This window comes from Triticum urartu, chromosome 2A (genome assembly GCF_056163025.1).
Source record: "Triticum urartu cultivar PI428250 chromosome 2A, HENAU_Tu73, whole genome shotgun sequence".
Taxonomy (NCBI): domain Eukaryota; kingdom Viridiplantae; phylum Streptophyta; class Magnoliopsida; order Poales; family Poaceae; genus Triticum; species Triticum urartu.
Window position 1 is genome coordinate 35,471,654 of NC_141874.1, and position 23,911 is coordinate 35,495,564.

General features: G+C 44.8%; 1 pseudogene; it reads right to left on the reverse strand.

Annotated features, from left to right (window-relative positions):
* LOC147983318 (uncharacterized) overlaps window positions 1-23,911 on the reverse strand; it is a 109,809-nt pseudogene that overhangs the window by 2,057 nt on the left and 83,841 nt on the right.

Genomic DNA, 23,911 nt, shown 5'->3' on the forward strand with positions numbered 1-23,911 from the left:
ATTCCGTAAGTCCGAAAGGAGCACTGCATGCCACTTACAACATCAACAACACGAATATTGCCAAGTAGTATGATATATGACCACGGTGAGAGATGCTATAACAATAGGTTAAGAAGGAAAGCATTGACATCAGGAGAATTGCATAGTACATTATCTACAATTTATTAATCAGAAGCTTAAACCACACCATCTGCAGTAAACAAAATCTGCTGCTACAAATGGAATTCGCTATGAATGTAAGCAAAACATGAAATGGAAAGAAAAATATCGTAATGTGCAGTGCCTTCAAATTGGGAAAGCAGCCGAGGAAGGAGAGAACCATCTTTGCATCGGTGTGGTTTCCGAAACGCACATTCAGACTGAGGATCTTGACGCTGGTTGCCATGGTGCTTGGGCTCACCTTCATCCCGCCCTGAAGGAAAGAACCCAAATTAACAAAAAAACAAAAAAATCTAATATTTAGTCATGGACCTCCATGAGCTGGACATTTTGCTAACTGAACAAAAAAATGTTAGAATGCCGACAGGGGATGTATGTACCATGAAGATGCCGTCTCGGATCTCTAGGATGGTGCTCCCCGGTTCCAAGATTCCTAATGCGTGCAGCTTGGGAGAATCACCAATCCTCACCATGGTGGACAAGCCACCGGCATTGCTTCGAAAACCCTCCAGGATGAGCCGCTCGAGGCGAGGAGCCTTTACCATCGCGATATCCTCCAGGACGGAGCCGCAAATTTGGACGCACCGGAGGCTGTGGCCGACGAGGCGAAGGTGCAACGCCTTGTTGCATCCATGGATGTTGAGGGTCTCGAGGACGGGGCTCTCCATGACGACGCTGCAGATGCCGAGCTCCCGGAGATGGGGGAAGGAGGTGCGGCGCGGCAACCTGGCCACATCCGGGAACTTCCAGAGGCTGATGTAGAGGCAGGTGAGGGTGGTGACGGTGAAGAGCGCCACCGGGAGGGGCACGTCTGATACGTCTCCGTCGTATCTATAATTTTTGATTGTTGCACGCCAATATTATATCACTTTCACATACTTTTGGCAACTTTTTATATGATTTATTGGACTAACCTATTGATCTAGTGTCCAGTGCTAGTCCTATTTTCTGTATGTTTTTTGTATTGCAGAGTATCCATATCAAACGAAGTCCAAATGCAATAGAATTTCACGGAGAATTATTTTGAAATATATGTGATTTTTGGGAGTTGGAATCACCGCACGGAGTCCCGTGGTGGGCACAACCCATCAGGGCGCACCAGAGGAGCCAGGCGTGCCGTGGTGGGTTGTTCTCACCTCGTACGTTAGTTGGACCTCTACTTCGGGCGCAAGGAAGCTTGTATCCAGAAAAAAATCGTGTTAAAAGCTCAGCGCAATCGGAGTTACGGATCTCCGGGAATATAAGAAACGGTTTTCGGCTAGATCTGGGGATTGCAAAACAGAAGAGAACAGAGAGAGAGATCCAATCTTGGAGGGGATCCCGCCCCTCCGCCGTGCTACCTCTTGAGCATGCGTTGGTTTTCCCCGAAGAGGAAGGGATGATGCAACAAAGTAGCGTAAGTATTTCCCTCAGTTTTTGAGAACCAAGGTATCAATCCAGTAGGAGGCTACGCGTTAGTCCCTCGTACCTGCACAAAACAAATAAATCCTCGCAACCAACGCAAATAGGGGTTGTCAATCCCTACTCGGCCACTTACGAGAGTGAGATCTGATAGATATGATAAGATAATATTTTTGGTATTTTTATGGTAAAGATGCAAAGTAAAATAAAAGCAAAGGAAAAGGAAAAGGAAATAACTAAGTATTGATAGATTAATATGATGAAGATAGACCCGGGGGCCATAGGTTTCACTTGTGGCTTCTCTCGAGAGCATATGTATTCTATGGTGGGTAAATAAATTACTGTTGAGGAATTGACAGAATTGAGCATAGTTATGAGAATATCTAGGTATAATCATGTACATAGGCATCATGTCCGAGACAAGTAGACCGACTCCTGCCTGCATCTACTACTATTACTCCACTCATCGACCGCTATCCAGCACGCATCTAGAGTATTAAGTTAATGAAAACAGAGTAACGCCTTAAGCAAGATGACATGATGTAGAGGGATAAACTCATGCAATATGATGAAAACCCCATCTTGTTATCCTCGATGGAAAAATACAATACGCGCCTTGTTGCCCCTACTGTCACTGGGAAAGGACACCGCAAGATTGAACCCAAAGCTAAGCACTTCTCCCATTGCAAGAAAGATCAGTCTAGTAGGCCAAACCAAACTAATAATTCAAAGAGACTTGCAAAGATAACCAATCATAGATAAAAGAATTCAGAGAAGATTCAAATATTGTTCATAGAGAGACTTGATGATAAACCCACAATTCATCGGTCTCAACAAACACACCGCAAAAAGAAGATTACATCGAATAGATCTCCACAAGAGAGGGGGAGAACTTTGTATTGAGATCCAAAAAGAGAGAAGAAGCCATCATGCTACTAACTACGGACCCATAGGTCTGAAGTAAACTACTCACACTTCATCGGAGGGGCTATGGTGTTGATGTAGAAGCCCTCCGTGATCGATTCCCCCTCCGGCGGAGCTCCGGAACAGGCCCCAAGATGGGATCTCGTGGATACAAAAACTTGCGGCGGTGGAATTAGGGTTTTGCCTCCGTATCTGATCGTTTGGGGTATGTAGGAATATATAGGAGGAAGGAGTACATCGGTGGAGCAACAGGGGGCCCACGAGGATGGAGGGCGCGCCTGGTGGGGGTGGGCGCGCCCCCCTACCTCGTGGCTTCCTCTTTTGTGTCTTGACGTAGGGTCCAAGTCTCCTGGGTCTTGTTCATTGAGAAAATCACGTTCCCGAAGGTTACATTCCGTTTGGACTCCGTTTGATATTCCTTTTCTTCGAAACCCTAAAACAGGCAAAAAATAGCAATTCTGGGTTGGGCCTCCAATTAATTGGTTAGTCCTAAAAATAATATAAAAGTGGATAATAAAGCCCAATAATGTCCAAAACAGTAGATAATATAGCATGGAGCATTCAAAAATTATAGATACGTTGGAGACGTATCAAGCATCCCGAAGCTCAATTCCTGCTCGTCCTTGAGTAGGTAAATGATAAAAACAGAATTTTTGATGCGGAGTGCTACTTGGCATAATTTTAATGTAATTCTTCTTAATTGTGGTATGAATATTTGTTGGGGAACGTAGTAATAATTCAAAATTTTCCTACATGTCACCAAGATCAATCTAGGAGATGCTAGAACGAGAGAGAGAGGGAGTGCATCTTCATACACTTGAAGATCGCTAAGCGGAAGCGTTACAAAGAACACGGTTGATGGAGTTGTACTCGTGGCGATTCAAATCATGGAAGATCCGATCTAGCGCCGAACGGACGGCGCCTCCGCATTCAACACACATACAGCCCGGGGATGTCTCCTCCTTATTGATCCAGCAAGGGGAGAGGAGAAGTTGAGGGAGAACTCCAGCAGCACGACGACATGGTGGCGATGGAGCTCGTGGTTCTCCCGCAGGGCTTCGCCAAGCACTGCGGAAGAAGAGGAGGAGTTGGAGGAGGAGAGGGCTGCGCCAGGGAAGGGGGTGCGGCTGCCCTCTCTCTCCCACACTATATACAGGGGCAAGGGGGTGGAGGAGGCACCCTAGGGTTCCCTAGGGGAGGGGTGGCGGTCACAGGGGAAACCCTAGATGGGTTTGGGCGCCCCCACCCCTAGGAAACTTGCCCCCCAAGCCGAGAGGGGTGGCTGCCCTAGGGGAGGCGCCCCCACCTCTCCACGTTACGTGAGATGGGGTGGGAGGGGCGCACAGCCCCTTAGTGGGCTGATGTGCCCCCTACCCTTGGCCCATAAGGCCCCCCCAACGCTTGTCGGGGCCTCCAAAACACCTTTCGGTCACGCTGGTCCTCACCCGGTACTCCCAGAACAATTCCGGACTCCAATACCCTTCGTCCAATATATCGATCTTCACCTCCGGACCATTCCGGAGTTCCTCGTCACATCCGGGATCTTATCCGGGACTCCGAACAACCTTCGGTAACCACATACTATTTCCCATAACAACTCTAGTGTCACCGAACCTTAAGTGTGTAGACCCTACGGGTTCGGGAACCATGCAGACATGACCGACACATCTCTCCGGCCAATAACCAATAGCGGGATCTGGATACCCATATTGCCTCCCACATGTTCCATGGTGATATCATTGGATGAACCACGATGTCGGGGATTCAATCAATCCCGTATACAATTCCCTTTGTCTATCGGTATGTTACTTGCCCAAGATTCGATTGTCGGTATACCCATACCTCGTTCAATCTCATTACCAGCAAGTCTCTTTACTCGTTCCGTAACGCATGATCCCGTTGCTAACTCCGTAGCCACATAGAGCTCATTATGATGATGCATTACCGAGTGGGCCCAGAGATACCTCTCCGTCATACGGAGTGACAAATCCCAGTCTCGATTCGTGTCAACCCAACAGACACTTTTGGAGATACCTGTAGTGCACCTTTATAGCCACCCAGTTACATTGTGACGTTTGGTACATCCAAAGCATTCCTACAGTATCTGGGAGTTGCACAATCTCATGGTCTAAGGAAATGGTACTTGACATTAGAAAAGCTTTAGCAAACGAACTACACGATCTTGTGCTACGCTTAGGATTGGGTCTTGTCCATCACATCATTCTCCTAATGATGTGATCCTGTTATCAATGACATCCAATGTCCATGGTCAGGAAACCATGACCATCTATTGATCAACGAGCTAGTTAACTAGAGGCTTACTAGGGACATGTTGTGGTCTATGTATTCACACATGTATTACGGTTTCCGGGTAATACAATTATAGCATGAACAATAGACAATTATCATGAACAAGGAAATACAATAATAACCATTTTATTATTGCCTCTAGGGCATATTTCCAACAGTCTCCCACTTGCACTAGAGTCAATAATCTAGTTCACATCACAATGTGATTGTAATGAATCCAACACCCATGGGGTTTGTTCATATCTCGCTTGTGAGAGAGGTTTATTAGTCAATGGGTCTGAACCTTTTAGATCCATGTGTGCTTTAGAAATCTCTCTGTCATCTTGTAGATGCAGCTACCACGCGCTACTTGGAGCTATTCCAAATAACTGCTCTACTATACGAATCCGGTTTACTCCTCAGAGTCATCCGGATTAATGTCAAAGTTTGCATCGACGCAACCCTTTACGACAAACTCTTTTACCACCTCCATAATCGAGAAAATTCCTTAGTCCACTAGTTACTAAGGATAAGTTCAACCGCTGTCATGTGATCCATTCCTGGATCACTCTTGTACCCCTTGACTGACTCATGGCAAGGCACACTTCAGGTGCGGTACACAGCATAGCATACTGTAGAGCCTACGTCTAAAGCATAGGGGACGACCTTCGTCCTTTCTCTCTCTTCTGCCATGGTCAGGTCTTGAATCTTACTCAATGCTCACACCTTGTAACACAGCCAAGAACTCCTTCTTTGTTGATCTATTTTGAACTCCTTCAAAATCTTGTCACGGTATGTATTCATTTGAAAGTACTATTAAGCGTTTTGATCTATCCTTATAGATCTTGATGCTCAATGTTCAAGTAGCTTAATCCAGGTTTTCCATTGAAAAACACTTTTCAAATAACCTTGTATGCTTTCCAAAAATTCTACATCATTTCTGATCAACAATATGTTAACAACATATACTCATCAAAAATTCTATAGTGCTCCCACTCACTTCTTTGGAAATACAAGTTTCTCATAAACTTTGTATAACCCAAAATCTTTGATCATCTGATCAAAGCATACATTCCAACTCCGAGATGCTTACTCCAGTCCTTAGAAGGATTGCTGGAGCTTTGCATACTTGTTAGCATCTTTCAGGATTGACAAAACCTTCTGGTTGTATCACATACAACCTTTCCTCAAGAAAGTCATCGAGGAAACAATGTTTTGACATCCTATCTGCAAGATTTCATAAATAATGCAGTAACTGCTAACATAATTCCAACAGGCTCTTAGCATCGTTACGAGTGAGAAAGTCTCATCGTAGTCAACTCCTTGAACTTGTCGGAAAACATCTTAACGATAAGTCAAGCTTTCTTAATGGTGACACTTACCACCATTGTCCGTCTTCCTTTTAAAATCCATCTACACCCAACAACCTTACGAGCATCAAGTAGTTCTTCCAAAGTCTATACTTTGTTTTTATACATGGATCCTCTCTCGGATTTTATGGCCTCGAGCCATTCATCAGAATCCGGGCCCACCATCGATTCTCCATTGCTTGTAGGTTCGTTGTTGTCTAGCAACATGACGTCCAAGACAGGATTACGTGCCACTCTGAAGTAGTACGCATCCTAGTCGACCTATGAGGTTTGGTAGTGACTTGATCCGAAGTTTCATGATCATATCATAAGCTTCCACTTCAATTGGTGTAGGTGCCACAGGAACAACTTCCTGTGCCCGGCTACACACTAGTTGAAGTGACGGTTCAATAACCTCATCAAGTCTCCATCATCCTCCCACTCAATTCTTTCGAGAGAAACTGTTCATCGAGAAAGGACCCGTTTCTAGAAACAATCACTTTTGCTTCTGGATCTGAAATAGGAGGTATACCCAACTGTTTTGGGTATTCTATGAAGATGCATTTATTCGCTTTGGGTTCGAGCTTATCAGCCTAAATCTTTTTCACATAAGCGTCGCAGCCCAAACTTTTAAGAAACGACAGCTTAGGTTTTTCTAAACCATAGTTCATACGGTGTCGTCTCAATGGAATCGCGTGGTGCCCTATTTAAAGTGAACGCGGTTGTCTCTAATGCCTAACCCATAAACGATAGTGGTAATTCGATAAGAGACATCATGGTATGCACCATATCCAATAGGGTGCAGTTATGATGTTCGGATACACCATCACACTATGGTGTTCCAGGCGGTATTAGTTGTGAAACAATTTCCACAATGTCTTAATTGTGTGCCAAACTCGTAACTCAGATATTCATCTCTATGATCATATCATAGACATTTTATCCTCTTGTCACGACGATCTTCAACTTCACTCTGAAATTACTTAAACCTTTCAATAATTCAGACTTGTGTTTCATCAAGTAAATATACTCAGCATCTACTCAAATCATCTGTGAAGTAAGAACATAACGATATCCACTGCGTGCCTCATGACTCATTGGACTGCACACATCAAAATGTATTACTTCCAACAAGTTGCTTTCTTGTTCCATCTTACTGAAAACGATGTCTTTCAGTCATCTTGCCCATGTGGTATGATTTGCATGTCTCAAGTGATTCAAAATCAAGTGAGTCCAAATGATCCATCTGTATGGAGTTTCTTCATGCATATCTACCAATAGACATGGTTCGCATGTCTCAATTTTTTCAAAAACGAGTGAGTCCAAAGATCCATCAACATGGAGCTTCTTCATGCGTTTTATACCAACATGACTCAAATGGCAGTGCCACAAGTATGTGGTACTATCATTACTATCTTATATCTTTTGGCATGAACATGTGTATCACTACGATCGAGATTCAATAAACCATTCATTTTAGGTGCAAGACCATTGAAGGTATTATTCAAATAAACAGAGTAACCATTATTCTCCTTAAATGAATAACCGTATGGCGATAAACATAATACAATCATGTATATGCTCAACGCAAACACCAAATAACAATTATTTCGGTTTAACACCAATCCCGATGGTAGAGGGAGCGTGCGATGTTTGATCACATCAACCTTGGAAACACTTCCAACACATATCGTCATCTCACCTTTAGCTAGTCTCCACAGGCTTTTATTTCGAGTTACTAACACTTAGCAACCGAACCGGTATTTTTTACCCTGGTGCTACGTATATTCAAAATACTTCTGTCGACCTTGCCAGCCTTCTCATCTACCAAGTATCTAGGGTAGTTCTGCTTCAATGACCGTTCCACTCATTACAGAAGCACTTAGTCTCGGGTTTGGGTTCAACCTTGGGTTTCTTCACTAGAGCAGCAACTGATTTGTCGTTTCATGAAGTATCCCTTCTTGCCCTTGCCCTTCTTGAAACTAGTGGTTTAACCATCAACAATTGATGCTCCTACTTGATATCTATTTACGCAGTGTCAAACATCGCGAGTTGCTCAAGGATCATCATGTCTATCCCTGATATGTTATAGTTCATCACAAAGCTCTAATAGCTTGGTGGCAGTGACTATGGAGAACCATCACTATCTCATCTGGAAGATTAACTCACACCCGATTCAAGCGATTGTAGTACTCAGACAATCTGAGCACATGCTCAATGATTGAGCTTTTCTCCCTTAGTTTGCAGGCTTAAGAAACTTGTCAGAGGTCTCATACCTCTTAACGTGGGAACTAGTCTGAAATCCCAATTTCAATCTTTGGAACATCTCATATGTTCTGTGACGTTTCAAAAGCGTCTTTGGTGCCACAATTCTAAACCATTAGGATTATGCACTGAACTATCATGTAGTCATCAAAACGTGTATATCAGATGTTTCCCAACATCTACAGAGACGCTCGAGGTTCAGCACACTGAGCGGTGCATTAAGGACATAATCCTTCTGTGCAGAAATGAGGACAATCCTCAGTTTACGGACGCAGTCCGCATAATTTCTACTATCAACTCTCAACTAAATTTTCTCTAGGAACATATCTAAAACAATAGAACCAAAGTATGAGCTACAACATAATTTGCAAAGACCTTTTGACTATGTTCATGATAATTAAGTTCATCTAATCAAATTATTTAATGAACTCCCACTTATACATCCCTCGTCATCTAGGTGATACATGATCCAAGTCAACTAGGCCATGTCCGATCATCACGTGAGACGGACTAGTCATCATCGGTGAACATCTTCATGTTGATCGTATCTTCTATACGACTCATGTTTGACCTTTCGGTCTTTCATGTTCCGAGGCCATGTTTGTACATGCTAGGCTCGTCAAGTCAACCTAAGTGTGTTGCGTGTGTAAATCTGGCTTACACCCGTTGTATGTGAACGTTAGAATCTATCACACCCGATCATCACGTGGTGCTTCGAAACAACGAACCTTCGCAATGGTGCACAGTTAGGGGGAACACTTTCTTGAAATTTTAGTGAGGGGTCATCTTATTTATGCTACCGTCGATCTAAGAAAATAAGATGTAAACATGACAAACATCACATGCAAATCATAAAGTGACATGATATGGCCAATATCATCTTGCGCCTTTGATCTTCATCTTCGAGGCGCGGCATGAACACCATCGTCACCGGCATGACACCATGATCTCCATCATCGTGTCTTCATGAAGTTGCCTCGCCAACTATTACTTCTACTACTATGGCTAACGGTTAGCAAGAAAGTAAAGTAATTACATTGCGTTTTCATTGACACGCAGGTCCTAAATAAATTAAGACAACTCCTATGGCTCCTACCGGTTGTCATACTCATCGACATGCAAGTCGTGATTCCTATTACAAGAACATGATCAATCTCATACATCACATATATCATTCATCACATCCTTTTGGCCATATCACATCACATAGCACACCCTGCAAAAACAAGTTAGACGTTCTCTAATTGTTGTTGCATGTTTTACGTGGCTGCTATGGGTTTCTAGAAAGAACGTTTCTTACCTACGCAAAACCACAACGGTGATATGCCAATTGCTATTTACCCTTCATAAGGACCCTTTTCATCGAATCCGATCCGACTAAAGTGGGAGAGACAGACACTCGCCAGCCACCTTACGCATCAAGTGCATGTCAGTCGGTGGAACTAGTCTCACGTAAGCGTACGTGTAAGGTCGGTCCGAGCCGCTTCATCCCACAATGCCGCCGGATCAAGATAAGACTAGTAACGGTAAGCAAATTGAACAAATCATCGCCCACAACTGCTTTGTGTTCTACTCGTGCATAGAATCTACGCATAGACCTAGCTCATGATGCCACTGTTGGGGAACGTAGTAATAATTCAAAATTTTCCTACGTGTCACCAAGATCAATCTAGGAGAAGCTAGCAACGAGAGAGAGAGAGGTAGTGCATCTTCATACCCTTGAAGATCGCTAAGCGGAAGTGTTACAAAGAACGCGGTTGATGGAGTTGTACTCGCGGCGATTCAAATCGCGGAAGATCCGATCTAGCGCCGAACGGATGGCGCCTCCGCGTTCAACACACATACAGCCCGGGGACGTCTCCTCCTTCTTGATACATCAAGGGGAGAGGAGAAGTTGAGGGAGAACTCTAGCAGCACGACGACATGGTGGCGATGGAGCTCGTGGTTCTCCGGCAGGGCTTCGCCAAGCACTGTGGAAGAGGAGGAGGAGTTGGAGGAGGAGAGGGCTGCGCCAGGGAAGGGGTGCGGCTGCCCTCTCTCTCCCTCACTATATATAGGGGGAAGGGGGGTGGAGGATGAGCCATAGGGTTCCCTAGGGGAGGGGTGGCGGCCACAGGGGAAACCCTAGATGGGTTTGGGCGCCCCCACCCCTAGGAAACTTGCCCCCCAAGCCGGGAGGGGTGGCTGTCCTAGGGGAGGCACCCCCACCTCTCCACGTTACGTGAGATGGGGTGGGAGGGGCGCGCAGCCCCTTAGTGGGCTGATATGCCCCCTCCCCTTGGCCCATAAGCCCCCCCCCCCCCAACGCTTGCCGGCGCCTCCGAAACACCTTTCGGTCACGCTGGTCGTCACCCGGTACTCCCAGAACAATTCCGGACTCCAATACCCTTCATCCAATATATCGATCTTCACGTCCGGACCATTCTGGAGTTCCTCGTCGCATCCGGGATCTCATCCGGGACTCCGAACAACCTTCGGTAACCACATACTATTTCCCATAACAACTCTATTGTCACCGAACCTTAAGTGTGTAGACCCTACGGGTTCGGGAACCATGCAGACATGACCGAGACATCTCTCTGGCCAATAACCAATAGCGGGATATGGATACCCATATTGGATACCACATGTTCCACGATGATCTCATCGGATGAACCACGATGTCGGGGATTCAATCAATCCCGCGTATACAATTCCCTTTTTCTATCGGTATGTTACTTGCCCGAGATTCGATCATCGGTATCCCCATACCTCGTTCAATCTCGTTACTGGCAAGTCTCTTTACTCGTTCTATAACGCATGATCCCGTGGCTAACTCCTTAGCCACATAGATCTCATTATGATGATGCATTACCGAGTGGGCCCAGAGATACCTCTCCGTCATACGGAGTGACAAATCCCAGTCCCGATTCATGCCAACCCAACAGACACTTTGAGAGATACCTATAGTGCACCTTTATAGCCACCCAGTTACGTTGTGACGTTTGGTACACCCAAAGCATTCCTATGGTATCCGGGAGTTGCACAATCTCATGGTCTAAGGAAATGATACTTGACATTAGAAAAGCTTTAGCAAACGAACTACACGATCTTGTGTTACGCTTAGGATTGGGTCTTGTCCATCACATCATTCTCCTAATGATGTGATCCCGTTATAAATGACATCCAATGTCCATGGTCAGGAAACCATGACCATCTATTGATCAACGAGCTAGTCAACTAGAGGCTTACTAGGGACATGTTGTGGTCTATGTATTCACACATGTATTACGGTTTCCGGTTAATACAATTATAGCATGAACAATAGACAATTATCATGAACAAGGAAATACAATAATAACCATTTTATTATTGCCTCTTGGGCATATTTCCAACAATATTCAGATCCGAAAGATTCAAGAGAAAAGTTCATATTGACATAAAAATAATAATACTTCAAGCATACTAACAAAGCAATTATGTCTTCTCAAAATAACATGGCCAAAGAAAGTTCATCCCTACAAAATCATATAGTTTAGTCATGCTTCATTTTCGTCACACAAGAATGCTCTCATCATGCACAACCCCAATGACAAGCCAAGCAATTGTTTCGTACTTTAGTAATCTCAAACTTATAAACTTCCATGCAATATATGAGCGCGAGCCATGGACATAGCACTATGGGTGGAATAGAATATAATGAGGGGGGTTATGTGGAGAAGACAAAAAAGGAGAAGCTCTCACATCAATGAGGCTAATCAATGGGCTATGGAGATGCCCATTGATTGATGTTAATGCAAGGAGTAGGGTTTGCCATGCAACGGATGCACTACAGCTATAAATGATGAAATCTCAACAAAACAAACTAGTGGGTGTGCATCCAACTTGCTTGCTCACGAAGACCTAGGGCACTTGAGGAGGCCCATTGTTGGAATATACAGGCCAAGTTCTATAATGAAAATTCCCACTAGTATATGAAAGTGACAAAACAAGAGACTCTCTATCATGAAGATTACGGTGCTAATTTGGAGCACAAGTGTGGCAAAGGATAGTAACATTGTCCCTTCTCTCTTTTTCTCTCATTTTTTTTCTTTGGGCCTTCTCTTTTTTTTATGGCCTTTCTCTTTTTTTGGGCCTTCTCTTTTTTTATTCCTCACTTGGGACAATTCTCTAGAAAATGATGATCATCACACTTCTATTTATTTACAACTCGATACTACACTAGTAGAAAAAGGGTCAAACGTGAAGCACATTAGTGCCAGTTTGAGTTTGAGCCGGCACTAATGTGGTCATTAGTGCCGGTTCCAACGGCTAGCCGGGCCGCTCTCATTAGTACTGGTTCGTGGCGAACCTTTAGCACCGGTTCGTGCCACGAACCGGTACTAATGAGAGTGGTGGCAGGATGTTGTCAGTCTGGGGCCCCTCCAGCACCTTTAGTACCGGGTCGTATCACGAACCGGTACTAAAGGTCGTCCTACATAGACCCTTCGTCCACCCGAGCTCGCTCTGTTCTTCCCCTTTCCCCTCTCCTCTCTGTTCTTTTCCCTCTTCCTCTCAAGCTCATCACACATTTTGCCCAAAATTTGTCAAGATTTGAAGGCCCCCATCCATTCAAATGATCACAAAGGTTAGCAACTTTTTCCTTTCATCTCTCATTGCTAGATTAGCTCGTGCAATGCTTTATATAGTGATTGATTTTTGAGTTTAGTAATTTCGAAGGAATTATATATATGTGCTAGTATTTGATTTATATGCAATTTGAGGTCAAAAATAACACTTAGTTTGCATATGTAGGTGTGGTTTACTTAGTACCACCTAAATCTCCGTCATAACCACCGTCGATCGCTCGCAACGTCCCGTCGCCGGCACCACCTTGTGGTGAGCCTCTTGTTCATGAAGTTTTATATAAAAAATTGATGTTTGTGTGATTTGGATATATAGTTACTCGTATAATTATCTTACCCATACGTTGTTTGTTATACATAGTGCCATGGTTTTGATATCCATCCCCGTCGGCCCTCGTCCGGGTTATGATTCGGATGTGATATATTCTCTTTTAAAACTATTCATTGCATTTCGTGTTTATGACAAATTATGCCCATCAAGTTGACCTAGATATTTGTATGTAGGAGGTAGTTGAACCGGAAATTCCAACCGACCCTATTGTCGAGAGGTTAAATTTAGTTGAAAGAGAAAACGAGGATTTGAAGGAAAAATTGAAAATAATTGAGGGGGAGAAGATAGAATTGGAGTTGCATGTTGCCGATGTCGTCGATGATCACAAGATTAAGATGGAGAAAATGCGCTTGAAGATTAGAAAGATTAGAAAATATGCCATTCATAGTGAGGCTTGGTATCATTATGCTGTTGGATCAATTGTTACCTTAGTTGCGATCTTGATCGCATTTGTTGTTGCATTTAAATTCTTTAGCTAGAGAGTTATTTGTTTGTTGCATTTAAGTGTTGTATGATCTTTATGTATGAACTTTATGTATTTTATTAATTTGATGTTTTAGGTGCTGTGTATTGAAGATGAGCCGGCAATGGATGTACGATGACCGATGCTCTCCTGAGTTCATTAATGGCGTGCATACTTTTCTGCTTGCGGCTGAGGCAAACAAGCGAGCAGATGGTTTTATGCCTTGTCCATGTGCTGGCTGTAAGAATGGTCACAATTACTCTACGTCAAGAACCATTCACGTCCACCTGTTTGAGTCCGGTTTCATGCCCCACTATAATGTTTGGACCAAGCATGGAGAAAGAGGGGTTATGATGGAAGACAATGAAGAAGAAGAGGACGACGACAGCTATCCTGTCCATGGGTTCCCTGAATATGATGATACAACAATGAGGGAAGAAGCTGAGCCGGTAATGCGAGAAGAAGCTGAGCCGGCAATGCGGGAAGAAGCTGAAGAAGAGGCATCAGATGAGCCCGTTGATGATCTAGGTTGGGCCATTGCCGATGCAAAGAGAAACTGCGCAAGTGATTCGGAGAAGAGGAAGTTGCAGCGCATGTTAGAGGATCACAAAAAATTGTTGTACCCAAATTGCGTAGGTGACAAGAAAAAGCTAGGCACCACACTGGAATTGCTGCAATGGAAGGCAGAGAATGGTGTATCTGACAAGGGATTTGGAAAGTTGCTGGTAATGATAAAGGATATGCTTCCAAAGGACAACGAATTGCCCGAGAGTACGTACGAAGCAAAGAAGGATGTTTGCCCTCTAGGGTTAGAGGTGAAGAAGATACATGCATGCCCTAATGATTGCATCCTCTACCGCGGTGAGTATGAGGATTTGAACGCTTGCCCGGTATGCGGTGCATTGCGCTATAAGATCAGCCGCGATGACCCTGGTGATGTCGAGGGCGAGCGCCCCAGGAAGAAGATTCCTGCCAAGGTGATGTGGTATGCTCCTGTAATACCACGGTTGAAACGTTTGTTCCAAAACAAAGAGCATCCAAGGTGATGCGATGGCACAGAGAAGACCGTAAGAAAGACGAAAAGTTGAGAGTACCCGCTGACGGGTCGCAGTGGAGAAAAATCGAAGGAAAGTACGGGAAGGAGTTTGCAGATGATGCAAGGAATGTATGGTTTGGTCTAAGCGCAGATGGCATTAATCCTTTTCGGGAGCAGAGCAGCAACCATAGCACCTGGCCTGTGACTCTATGTTTGTATAACCTTCCTCCTTGGTTGTGCATGAAGCGGAAGTTCATTATGATGCCAATGCTCATCCAAGGCCCTAAGCAACCCGGCAACGACATTGATGTGTACCTAAGTCCATTAGTTGAAGAACTCTTACAACTAGGGAATGGAACAGGTGTATGTGCGTGGGATGAGCACATGGGGGAAGAATTTGACCTGAAGGCGTTGCTGTTCGTGACCATCAATGATTGGCCTACTCTCAGTAACCTTTCAGGACAGACAAACAAGGGATACCGCGCATGCACGCACTGTTTGGACGATACCGACAGTATATATTTGGCTAATTGTAAGAAGAATGTGTACCTAGGACATCGTCGATTTCTTCCGAGCAGGAATCCCGTAAGAAAGAAAGGCAAGAATTTCAAAGGTGAGGCGGATCACCGGATGAAGCCTCGGCACCGTACTGGTGCTGATGTACATGATATGGTCAAGGATTTGAAGGTGGTCTTTGGAAAGGGTCCTGGTGGACAACCTGTTCTGAATGACGCTGACGAACGCGCACCCATGTGGAAGAAGAAATCTATATTTTGGGACCTACCCTATTGGGAAGACCTAGAGGTCCGCTCTGCAATCAACGTGATGCACGTGACGAAGAATCTTTGTGTGACCCTGCTTGGCTTCTTGGGCGTGTATGGGAAGACAAAAGATACACCTGAGGCACGGGAGGACCAGCAACGTATGCACGGAAAAGACGGCATACATCAGGGTCATGCAAGCTACGCTCTTACCAAAGAAGAGAAGGAAATCTTCTTTCAATGCCTGCTCAGTATTAAGGTACCGTCCGGCTTCTCATCGAATATAAAGGGAATAATAAACATGGCAGAGAAAAAGTTCCAGAACCTAAAGTCTCATGACTGCCACGTGATTATGACGCAACTGCTTCCGGTTGCATTGAGGGGGCTTCTACCGGAAAATGTTCGATTACCCATTGTGAAGCTATGTGCATTTCTCAATGCAATCTCTCAGAAGATACTCGATCCAGAAATCATACCAAGGTTAGAGAATGATTTGGTGCAATGTCTTGTCAGTTTCGAGTTGGTGTTCCCACCATCCTTCTTTAACATCATGACGCACGTCCTAGTTCACCTATGCGAAGAGATTAACATTTTGGGTCCTGTATTTCTACACAATATGTTCCCCTTTGAGAGGTTCATGGGAGTCTTAAAGAAATATGTTCATAACCGTGCTAGGCCAGAAGGAAGCATCTCCAAGGGCCATGAAAATGAGGAGGTCATTGAGTTTTGTATTGACTTTATTCCTGACCTTAAGCCGATTGGTGTTCCTGAATCGCGGCATAAGGGCAGACTGGATGGAAAAGGCACGCTAGGAGGGGAACAAATAATATGTATGGATGGACATTCTCTCACTGAAGCTCACTACATAGTTCTACAGAATTCCGCCTTGGTGGCTCCGTATATGGGTGAACAAACCAGGAGTTTCGCCAGCTGGTTGCAGACACGTACCATGCATGACGCCTCTATTCAAGATGACATGTACTTGCTGTCCCAATTACCATCTTCGAATATAATGACTATCAAAGGGTACGAGATAAATGGTAATACATTTTACACGATCGCCCAAGATAAGAACAGCACCAACCAAAACAGTGGTGTCCGCTTTGATGCAGAAACCAAGACGGGAAAGGAAACATATTATGGTTATATACAAGACATATGGGAACTTGACTATCGACGTGGTTTGAAGGTCCCTTCGTTTCGGTGCAAATGGGTCAATATGACACGAGGCGGGGTAACGGAAGACCCGCAGTACGGAATGACAACAGTGGATCTCAACAATCTTGCATATGCAGACGAACCATTCGTCCTAGCCAATGATGTGGCACATGTTTTCTATGTGAAGGACATGTCTACCGAGCCGAGAAAAAGAAAAGATAAGGAAGCGAATGCATCGTACGATGAGCCAAAGGAAAGATAAGGAAACAAATACTAAAGGCCTGTTTTGGCCAGGCCAAGCGGCGGGAAGCGCACCCCCTTTAGTACCGGGTGGTGACTCCAGCCGGTACTAAAGGGGGGGCCTTTAGTACCGGTTGGAGCCACCACCTGGTACTAAAGGGGGTGCGCTTCCCGCCGCTTGGCCTGGCCAAAACAGGCCTTTAGTACCGGTTGGTGGCTCCAAACGGTACTAAAGGTCCATCCTATATAACTAAACACTTCAAAAATTTCAGTTTCTCATCTGCTTCTTCTCCTCTGCCCCCTCGCCCGCCGCCCCCGTCTCCATATCCCTCGTCGCCGCCCCCGTCGCCGCCCCGTCCCCATCGTCGCCGCCCCGTCGTCCCCGTCCCCGTCATCCCCGTCGTCACCGCCGCCCCGTCCCGACCCGTCCCGCGTCGTCCCCGTCCCCGTCATCGCCGCCCCGTCCCCGTTGTCGCCGCCCCGTCCCTGTCCCCGTTGTCGCCATCCCCGTCGTCGCCGCCCCCCGTTGCCTCTCGCCTCGCCGGTGAGCACACACACACACATACATTTTTTAGTTTTTTAGTTATAGAAATAGTTATAAAAATGTTAGATATTTTTCTTTTTTAGTTATAGAAATAGTTAGTTATATAGCATTGTTAGAAATGTTAGAATTGTTAGAAATTTTTCTGTTTTTTAGTTATAGAAATAGTTATAAAAAGTTAGAAAATTTTCTTTTTTTAGTTATAGAAATATTAGAAATGTTATACAAATGTTAGTTATATATATAGAAATGTTATAGTTTTTTTTTCTGTTTTTTAGTTATAGAAATGTTAGTTATATAGCATTGTTAGAAATGTTATAGGAATGTTAGTTATATAGAAATGTTAGAAATTTTAGTTGTCAAAATCCAATCATTAAAAAATGTTACTTTTTGCGAGTATATAGCTAGTATTTGTTCTCGACGATGCCCGTCCCGCATCCTCGCCGTCGACCCGTCCGCGACGACGTCCGGCTGACCCATGTCCGGGACTGGGCTCCGCCGGGCTGGCACTGGGAGGTGCTGCCGAGAGGGGCGCGCCGCTTGATGAGGAACCCGGTCCTGGGTCCCGTCGTCGACCCTGATCTCGTTTGGTGGCGTTCGCGTGGGCCAGTTTCGGTGCGGAGGGAGCCGGCCCCGCCGGAGGTGGTACGTCGCCGTGTCAGGGAGGAGGACGAGCACGTCCATCGCTACATGGTTGCGTTAGAGGGCGGCAGGTTCTCCAATACCTGGCAGTTTCTTCACGGATCTCACTTCAGCTATGATCCTGTGAGGGTTCCTTCTCTTTGGGTGTCCACCGCCCGCGCCGCAGGAACCGCGAGTGTCCTAGATTCTTCTGTAGTATTCGATCTTTATTAGCTACCTAGCCAGTGATGTATTCGATATATAATATTTGAGACGATGTATTCGAGATTATATATTATTCGAGACGATGTATTCGAGATTATATCTATTATTCGAGACGATGTATTCGAGATTATATCTATTATTCGAGAAGATGTATTCGAGATTATATCTATTATTCGAGACGATGTATTCGAGATTATATCTATTATTCGAGACGACGTATTTGAGATTATATTCGATGATGCTTATTATGTACTATGATTGATTCAGTTTTTCCTTATTAATTGATTGCATCCATGCATTGTAATTTGAATATATTTCTTTTGGATTAGTTAAACAAAACCTATGGCGGACAATACCGGCAGAGAGGGAGAAGAGGCCCTGTTCAATATCATACGCAATCCTCGCGAGCCAGATGATGATCAGAATGAAGAAGATTATGACTGCTCCGAATATCTAAACAACACTGGGGAGGGTGATATGATATTCGATCGCGACGACCGAATTGATGAAGTCATGAACTATGAACATGACGAAGAAAATGTTGATCTTGAAACAACAAAGACCGGCGAGGTATATATATTTATATAAGCAGTCATCTGGTGATCATCACATGTTTTAAATGACTTTAAGATATATTAACGAATCGATCTTTCTTCTTTTAGCCATCCGGATCGAGCAAATCTTCAGGCAGTAGGACGAAACGAGGCCCAAACAAAAATTTGAAGGAGGGCGTAAAGTACAATATCGAGGCAATCAGACCTAATGGCGAACCATTAGCGCCTAAGAAGATTGCGGACAAGTTCATTCGTCAGCATGGAGTTCTTGTGAAGGACCAACTCCCGATCTCCCTTCAAGAATGGAGAGAACCAGCAAAGCCACATTCAGGAGTTACTTTTGTCGACGACAGACAAAAACTTATGCTTTGGGAAACGCTCATGGAACACTTCACCCAACCAGATCATTTCACAGATGCAGATGTGGAGAAAGTCAAGGACGCTGCTCTTAGGAAGATGGCGGTTGCATTCAAGAACCACAAGATTCGTGAATGGGCCAAGTACGTCAACGGAGGAAGGAAGACTCCAGTATTCAAGGGAACACTAGAGAACCAAAGTGCTCATTGGGATGATTTCGTGAAATTCAAGGATTCGGAATTATCTAAGGAACGGTCGAGAATAAACAAGGCCAGTGCCGCAAAAAGGATAAGTTCCATAAGCTGGGGCCAGGTGGCTATGCGGTGGGAATGCCTAAGTGGGATAAGTCTGAGAAAGAGATGCTGGATGCAGGTGTCACTCCAGAAACATTGAGCTAGCCCCCCAGGTGCAGGACTTGGTTCTATGCGCATGGGGGGAGTTGGACCCGAAGACAGGCAAAGTTTCGAAGAAGGCATGTCTGGACGGAGCCGAAGATAAGCTACTTGTTGCAATAGAAGAGGCTCGATCGGGGTTGTTCGAGCCCAACAGAGAGAACGACGAGCTTATGCGTGCCCTGGGAAATCCTGAACACCCGGGAAGAACACGAGGCATGGGCGTTATTCCGTGGTATGAGGGGTTTTCGGACTGGAACACCGACTACAGAACCCATGCGAGAAAGAAGATTGCGGAGGAGAAAAAGAGGAAGATGGAGGAGGAGCAGAGGAAGCTGGACTATGAATGCCTTCAAGGCCTAGAATCAGCGCACGCGGACTTGGCAGTCAAATTCCAGCGGCAGCAGGAGCAGATCGACTCACTTAGCCAGCAAAGGGGGTCTCAGCAGCTAGCGGATGATCCACCATTGGATAGCACCGTCCCATCCATGCCGAGAAGCAGCGTGGGTTCCGCCCTGGGCGACGCATTGCTGGATAGCTACCCAGTGGATGACATCATGGAGAACACTAACTGCGAGCTACACTTCAAAATGAAGAACATATCCATGAAGGTGGCAGATGCCCTTGCTTTTACAAATCCCCCCGAGGCAACCTTCCATTGCAACCCGATTCCAGCGGGCTATGCTCGTGTCTTGGTTGATGAGGTGGTGGACCAATATTCGGGGCTAGAGCTTGACATTCCTGGAGGTGACGATGAGCACACACTAGGGGAGGCCAACCATCGTATCATCCTATGGAGAAAGGATTGCATCATCTTTCGAAGGCCACCGACACCGCGTCATCCGACTCCTCGTCGCAGTCCGCCACCGAGTCAGCAGACTCCCGCTGCTCCAAGTCCACCAACGCGTCAGGCCACTCCTCCTCCAAGTCCGGCACAGCTTCAGGCCACTCCTCCTCCTCCAAGTCCGACAAAGCGTTAGGCCACTCCTCCTCCAAGTCCGGCACAGCTTCAGGCCACTCCTCCTCCTCCAACTCAGCCACGTCAGTCGTCTTCGCCGCCTCAGCAATCACGAAAGAGAGCGATACAAGTCGAGGTAGTACTGGAGGTATAGGCGGAGGCAAGCGATTTCAATATTGTCCAAGCCACGCGCCTCTTCTGCAGAGGCCTTACGACAAGTTCGAGGAGGAAAACATAGCCAAAGGCCGAGGAGGAAGCCCATTTTGCACCGAAACCGCCACCGCCGCCAAGGGAGAAAGTGCATGTGGAAAAGATTGACCACTTCATTCGTATGGCTAGAGCACCAGCTCCCAAGCCTGTTGACATAGACTATGAGCGCCACATCAAGAAGTTAAATCGAGCACATCTATAGAAAGAGGTGAGCTCGAGCTCGAGCAAATCAGCTGGCAAAAGGAGCGGTAAAACCGTTCCCCTGGGAGAACAGGCGGTGCAATCAACCCCCCCGCTTGTTGTGCCAACAACACATGAGAGTAGGCGCGCCCAATATTATTGTGGGAAAACCATTAACGTTCCCGGGGTGGGCGATGTGGTAATAATCGAGGAGCATATTGCGCAGGCTGAATCGATCGGGACCACTGTTGGACAACTCCTCGATATCGAGCCCATGTCTCTGACTAGAGAGGAGGAAATAAAACGGAAATATGCCCGAGGCCAACCTTTGGTCGAGCCAGAGGAGGTCAATAAGCTCCCAACGAGAATGTATGAATTGCATCAATGGTACATGGACATTACCAAGATTTCCAATCGAGAGTCCCTCAACAAGGATCATTACTACCATGAGAAAGTTGTGACCGTTGAGTATTCAGAACTATTTCAGCTATACAATAAAGACACACTCGACAAATCTATCATCAGTTGCTATTGTTTGTAAGTGATTTCTTTCTGTAATTTAAGTCTCAAGATAGCTGTAGTGATCATTTTGATCAATCATTACCTGTAATTATCCTCACTATATTCTTTTCTGTGGTATTATGCAGGATGAAGATTTATGAAATGAAAAAAGGTGGGCGCTATGGCATTGGGTTCGTTGACCCAAATACCATTAATGAATACACATGGAAAATAGATCCATATCATGAAAAAAGTGTAGAGGAAAGCATGCTACAGTTCTTCAAGGAACTCAAATACAATGAAGATATACTACTTCCTTACAACTTCCAGTGAGTCACACTGTCTTGTACTACAAATTTTGTTTTCCCTACTAGCTAGCTACATGTTTTTGCTTACATATGCCCGCTTAATTAAGAAATGCAAACGTGTGTGCATGCAGATTTCACTGGATCTTGTTAATCATTAAAGTTGATGAAGGAACAGTTGAAGTACTAGACTCACTACTTAACAAAGCAAGTGACTACACCATCGTGAAGGGGATAGTCAACAGGTAATTTCAATCATTATTAACTATATCTCGGCCTATTTAATTAGTTCGTCATTTCCTGATAACAACTATTTAATAACCCATTTATTCATTTTCTTTGTCGGCGGGCAGGGCTTGGGCAAAGTTCATCAGGGCCACTCCAGGCCCATGGAAACAAAATCTGAAATGGTATCGACCCAAGGTAAGTAATTAAGTAGTACTAGCTAGCCGCCATCTCTTTAATTATCATGCTTGATTAATTATTATCTGATCAAATTCCATTCTCGTAAAGGCCCTGAAGCAGGCGTCGGGGAATGATCTATGTGCATACTACGTTTGCGAGAACATTTGCATGATGGCGTCCGAAAGGAGCAAATCTCAAAGACAGGAGTGGGTACGATATCGATTGTCAGAACACTATTCACAATTTTTACACCATTATCGATATCTAGTCACACAACTAATACACATGCATATTGATCTCCTTCTTAACTGTTTAAAGAGGTGCGGGACAAGCTCCTAGCACAGGACCGCATAGAAGCAATTCAAGAGGAAATAGCGGGATTTTTGCTCGACCAGATCATAGATCCCAAAGGAGAATACTATTACCCGCTACCGCCCCCATGAACCACTTCCAATTGTTATCGTGCTCCGAAGGCACCAATTAGCTAGGCTAATGCCACTGGCTCCGAAGGCACCAATTAGGAGAAATTGTATATATATATATACATGTGTGTATATATGTGTGAATTAATTAATGGTGGTTGTGAGACATTCGATGATATATATATATATATTATGATTGGTTCTACTAGAAATTCTATTTATATATATGCATAACGTGTACAATATGTAGTATCGTAAAATACCAACAAATGAAAAATAATTAAATGGAAAACACAAAATTAAATGAAAAATAAATCATAAACCCAAAACCCCCCAACCTTTTAATACCGGTTGGTGACACCAACCGGTACTAAAGGGCTCCCTGCCCCCGAAGCTGGCTCGTGCCACGTGGTTGCCCTTTAGCACCGGTTTGTGCTGAACCGGTACTAAAGTGGGGGGGGGCCTTTAGTGCCTACACTTTAGCACCGGTTACCAAACCGGCACTAAAGGGCCTTACGAACCGGTGCTATTGCCCGGTTCTGCACTAGTTCTAGAACAAAAGATGACTCTATATGAATGCCTCCGGTGGTGTACCGGGATATTCAATGGACCAAGAGTGACATGTATGAAAGAATTATGAACGGTGGCTTTGCCACAAATACTATGTCAACTACATGATCATGCTAAGCAATATGACAATAATGAATGTGTCATGATGAACGGAATGGTGGAAAGTTGCATGGCAATATATCTTGGAATGGCTATGAAAATGCTATAATAGGTAGGTATGGTGGCTGTTTTGAGGAAGATATAAGGAGTTTTATGTGTAAAAGAGCGTATCATATCACGGGGTTTGGATGCACCGGCGAAGTTTGCGCCAACTCTCAATGTGAGAAAGGGCAATGCACGGTACCGAAGAGGCTAGCAAGGATGGAAGGGTAAGAGTGCGTATAATCCATGGACTCAACATTAGTCATAAAGAACTCACATACTTATTGCAAAAATCTACAAGTCATCAAAAATCTCGGCACTATGTGCATGCTCCTAGGGGGATAGATTGGTAGGAAAAGACCATCGCTCGTCCCCGACCGCCACTCATAAGAAGGACAATCAAATAACACCTGATGTTTCAAATTTGTTACATAACGTTTACCATACGTGCATGCTACGGGACTTGAAAACTTAAACACAAGCATTTCTCAATTTCACAACTACTCAACTAGCACGACTTTGATATTATTACCTCCATATCTCAAAACA